We start from the raw sequence: 5701 nt of genomic DNA, 5'->3' as shown, positions 1-5701 counted from the left end.
CTACAATGAGAGGCCCTGGCTGGTTGGCTCAGTGGTAGAATGTTGGCCTGGCATGCAAGAGTCCTAGGTTCGATTCCCGGCCAGGGCACACAGGAGAAGCGCCCATCTGCTTCTCCACCCCTCCCCCTCTCCTTCCTCTCTGTCTCTCTCTTCCCCTCTCGCAGTCAAGGCTCCATTGGAGCAAAGTTGGCCCGGGTGCTGAGGAAGGCTCTATGGCCTCTGCCTCAGGCGCTAGAATGGCTCTGGTTGCAACAGAGCGGCACCCCCTGGTGGGCATGCCAGGTGGATCCCGGTCGGGCGCATGCGGGAGTCTATCTGACTCTCCCTGTTTCCAACTTCAGAAAAATACAAAAAAAAAAAAAAAAAAACTACAATGAGATACCATCTCACACCTGTCATAATGGCGTTCATTAACAAAACAACACACGATAGTTGCTGGTGAGGATGTGAAGAAAAGGGAACCCTCCTGCACCGCTGGTGGGAATGCAGACTGGTGCAGCCACTGTAGAAAAGAGTATGGAGATTCCTCAAAAAATTAAAAGTCTAGCTGCCTTTTGACCAAGCCATCCCACTTTCAGGAATATATCCCAAGAATACCACATCACTGATTCAAAAGAAAAAATGCACCCCCATGTTTATGGCAGCATGGTTTACAATAGCCAAGATCTGGAAACAGCCCAGGTGTCCGTCAGTGGAACGAGTGGATTAAAAAACTGTGGTACATATACACAATGGAATACTATGCGGCCATGAAAAAGAAGGAAATCTTACCTTTTGCAACAACATGGATGAACCTAGAAGCTATTATGTTAAGTGAAATAAGCCAGGCAGAGAAAGAAAAATATCATATGACCTCACTCATTTGAGGAATTCAATGAACAATGTGAACTGAGGAACAGAATAGAGGCAGAGACAGGATCATAGGGACCAAAGGGAAAGGGGATGAGAAGATAGGATCAGAGAAGGGAAAGAGATTGGTGAAATTATATATACATAACACAGCATTACAGAGAGCAGAAAAGCAAATTCTGGAGGGTAGGGGGAATGGTGTTGGGAGAGGGGGGCAAGGGGGATGTTGAGGGGATTACAGGGGTGGGGGGATTTATTCAGTGGGACCTTGAATCTGTGTAAACACAATAAATTAAAATCAATTTAAAAAAACTCAAACATGTGCAAGATAACAACAGCAGCATCATTCATAACAGTGCCTAAGTGGAAACAATTCAAATGTCCATAACTGGAATGGATAAATTATGGTATATTCACATAAAAGAATAATAATCAGCAGTAAAAATGCATGAACTACCACATCACACAACAATATGAATAAATCTCGCAAACATAATTTTAAGTCAGGAAGCCAGACAAGAAAGAATATATATCATATGATTGCTTTACTAAAACTTCAACAAAAGGCCTGACCTGTGGTGGCGCAGTGGATAAAGCGTCGACCTGGAAATGCTGAGGTCACCGGTTTGAAACCCTGTGCTTGCCTGGTCAAGGCACATATGGGAGTTGATGCTTTCAGCTCCTCCCCCCTTCTCTCTCTCTGTCTCTCCTCTCTCTGTCTCTCCCTCTCCTCTGTAAAAAAAAAAAAAAAAAAAAAAAAACAAAACAAAAAAAACAACTTCAACAACAGGCATGCCTAATTTGGTCTTGGAGGTTATGAGAGTGCTCACCTTTGTGTGGGAGAAAGGAAATAGTAATTGGGAAAGCACCCCCTGAAGCTTCTAGGATGTTGGTCATGTTTTATTTCTTGTTGGAGGAGGCAGTTATATAAGTGTGTTAACTTTTCGAGCTAATTCATCAAACTATCACTTTGATTTGTGCATTTTTCCATATGCATATTGTACTTCAATTAAAAATGTATTTAAAATGTTGACTGCAAAGTGTAATCCAAAAAATAAAATAATAAAAACTGTATTTAAAAATATTTTTAGCAAACTGACTAATACAAAAATAAGAAGAAATTACTTTGCTGGATCGGACTGATGGAATATTCCATCTAGCTTTCTTATAACAAAAAGAGCTGTGAGTTAGGTTGTTAATTATGTTGTTATATTAAGTTAAACTTCTTTCTTTTATCCAAATAACCTGTTCTGAAGCTCTAATCTAATAATCCATTATTACTTTTTAAAATTTACATTATTTTTATTTGTTTTAACGAGTTTCATATATTCATTACTGCTATAAAAAATCTTTCCTTTAGTGAATTAATTGATCCTTTTTAAGCCTCAAGGGGTATCCCACCCATCCTAGTAAAGCAAAATTTAATCAGTAAGTCCACTTTTACATTTCATTATTTTGTCAATGTGTTTAGTATATTCTTTCCACATTCATATTTCCAGATTTACAGTTCTAAGATTTTAGTCTCTGTTGACAGAATCTCAGATTTGAAGTTTCTTTTTATTCATATGTTTCTGGTTTTCTGAGCATTTCAGTTGCCTTTTTTGGACCTACTCCACATTCACTATGCCTTTCCCAAGGTTCTGATGTGCGATAGGTGAAGGTGAGCCCTGCTTGCTTACGCACCACCCCCTACCATGCCCACTTTCTGGGCCTTGGGGCAGCTTTAAGAAAGAGAACAACTGCCCTCATGGCTGGTCTGAATCAAAGCTGTTAGCTCAGCTTTCATATGTTATAGAGAAATGCATTATTTGTATTTACCAAATTTTAACTGGTCTTCCGCCTCAATTTTGGACCACTCACACAATTTTCCATTAGGTTCATAAAATTAACGTCCTGGAGAATCTCTTCACAAAGTTGGCATCAACATATATTTCTGCCTTCAAAACAATCATAAACCACTTAAAACTGAATGAGCCTGGCATCAACTCCAATATGACCCTACATTTAGCCTTGCTGACCCAGAGAATTATACAGATAATTCTTAGTTTACATTTTATGGCATTATTCTCGTGTCTTATCCTTAATCATTTATTTCCCAAAGTCTACAATAATACATATTTTCAAAGATTTTGACATAAAGCCTACTTTATGACCATTTGACAATCCAATACATACATCTAATAGTTGATGTAGCATCCACCGGGTACGAGAACAAATGTCGGAGACTTTCAGGAGTTAAGATGTTACTTTATTGGCCAGTTTAACCTGCGCAGGGGCGAACTCCCGAGATGTCCGGAGACACCATGCCCACAAGGAGCTGCAAATGGGAGCCGCACCTGGAGCTTACAGCCAGGCCCTTATATATCCTAAGTGAGCAAGCATAGGACAGAAGCAGATGTGGCAGTTTAGCTATTGGCTAGGGAGGTCACACGCAGCATAGCAACAGGGGCCGGCATAGCAACAGGGGCCGGTTTTAGCTTAGTGGCGAATTTCAAACCTAAACTTCTGATAAAGGTCTCTGACCTTTTTTGTTCCCAGCCTCACAGGAGCCATATCAGCACTTACTGTTCCTTAAATAGTTACACTCTTTGGCAGCTCCAGTACTCCCTGAATCTAACAGTTGACACATACAAATAACAACAATAACAACAACTAACATTGGGAGCTTACCATGTACTGAGGACCTTGCTAAATGATTACAAGCTTTTATCTCTTTTAATCCTTTCAAATATCCTATGAGATAAGTAAATCACCATTTCAAGTTTAACAACTGATTGAGCCCCCTTATCTCCAATGGCAGAGCCTTGATATGAGTTCAGGTGTGCTTGGTGCTGTTCACACTAACACATCCCTTTAGCTTATTCAATTTCCTTAAATAATAGAACTAGATACATCATGTTGTGTGAAATATTATGAATCTTCATTATCTCATATTAAAATTAAAGTACCAAAATTCATTTTAAAGCTAAATCTAAGTTATTTTTAGATTAAGAATGATCTTAAATTATCTTGTCACCATTAGGATTAGCAATAAAAGTATGAATGTAAATAGCAACAATTTAAAGAATAGTTGGAAATAAGACATGGCTCAAAGTTTTGGTACAAAGAAAGGAACAGGAAAGAATCTCCTTTTTGTCTGATTCACTGCCGCAGGCTGATGTTGCCCTGAACGTATCTCTAGTAAACAACTGTGTAGGCCGAGTATTCGGTATCCTTAATCAAGTTTGTTACTTTATTTTTTCCTATTGTTCTTTATTTGCAAGAACATAATGGTATTCGTGTGCCAGCCACATGTTTAATGGTGATTATGTAAATTGTACTTTCACTTTAAAAGACTACAATGAAAGCCCAAATACCACTCTGCAGCTATCTCAGCAAAGCAGTGTATAAACTTTTAGAGGGAAAGTTGTGAAAATTAATAAACAAACCTGATTTAAAATGAAGCAGGGAGGCTAAAAGAGACAACTCTCACACACATCACTCAACACACTCTACTGACCCCAATAAGAAGAGACGTACCTTGCATTTCTGTACTACTTCAGCAGAAGAAAGAAAAGATTCCTTTCTGCCCAGTAACAGCTCAGCCAATGAGAGACTGCCATAACCAAGCCAATGAGATGTCACTACACTTTGAACTTTCAGTTTCCTCCAATGGACTCTGTTTACAACAGCCCCTCCCAGATTTATAAGAGTCTCCTCTCCTTTGTTCTCTGGACTTGGATGTGGTTTCCATTAGATCACACATCCTGAATTGCAATTTCTTTTTTTTTTTTTTTTTTGTTCTTGAATAAACCTATTTTGCTAGAGAAATATCTGGCTATTTAAGGTAAAAAAAGTTATGGAACATGGATTCATTGAAAATGTTATACTAATTTATACAAATATATACAAACAAAATCCACTTAATGGGAGGCTTTCAACTTAACAGGTAAATAAGTTGAGGTCACTATCAACATGTGCCTCTAAGCTTACTCCTTTGAAACAGGCTCAAATGAGGACAGGAACGTTTTAAAAGGCTAAGTTCTAAAAGAGCTGCAAGAAAGTCTGATAGCAAAGAACTGCTGGACAGGGGCGACCTGGCATGAATTTCATCCTAAAGAATATTTTTATCCTCCATATCTCTGTGCTTTAGCTCTGTGACTAAAGCAAGAGGAATACATGAAAATTAGTTACACATCTATTTAAAAACAGAGATGAGCCAATACACACAGGCCAGGAAAAGGCTCGTTAGCTGAGAGCGTTAATACAAAAGCTCTGAGGTTACGTAATACTCAGTGCAAACCTCAGTCGTTTTGGGGAATTGGGCAAAGAAGAAAGAGGGCCGATGGGAGATGAAAGATAGTTTTTTATTGCAAGTATAAACCAATTTTGCCAAGATAGAACCATCTCCTTGGATTATAAAATACTCACCAGCAATAAGATTTTCCACGAAGAAAAAGAAATAATAGCCCTAGATTTCCCTACTGAGTCTGCCTTATCTGTCCTAACTGTGGTTGCAAAGGGAGGGGGAGGTGAGAAAGGAGGGAAAGACAACATGGACAACTCTTCCGTCTTTGTCCAAGAGGCAGTATAATATTTATGGTGAGACTAAGAGTAGTATCTAAAATGTCCCCAATGTAAGGTTGGTGGATAATGGGGGATGGTCACATGGGGAACCTAGAACTGCAAACTTTGGCTAGGACCGCCCACAACCAAGCACGCCAAAGGAGGCTTCACAGGAACCGTTTGGAAAAAAGCGATCGTCTGCCAGCCAGTGGGATTTCACCACGTCATGTTAGCTCGACTTCCCTAGAGGGACCCCTTTAAATATCTCCCACGCGGTTTAATCCGTGCTACTTCCCTGGCCTCCATC

This window comes from Saccopteryx leptura, chromosome 7, assembly GCF_036850995.1.
Source record: "Saccopteryx leptura isolate mSacLep1 chromosome 7, mSacLep1_pri_phased_curated, whole genome shotgun sequence".
Taxonomy (NCBI): domain Eukaryota; kingdom Metazoa; phylum Chordata; class Mammalia; order Chiroptera; family Emballonuridae; genus Saccopteryx; species Saccopteryx leptura.
Note: the sequence above shows the minus strand (reverse complement) of the source record.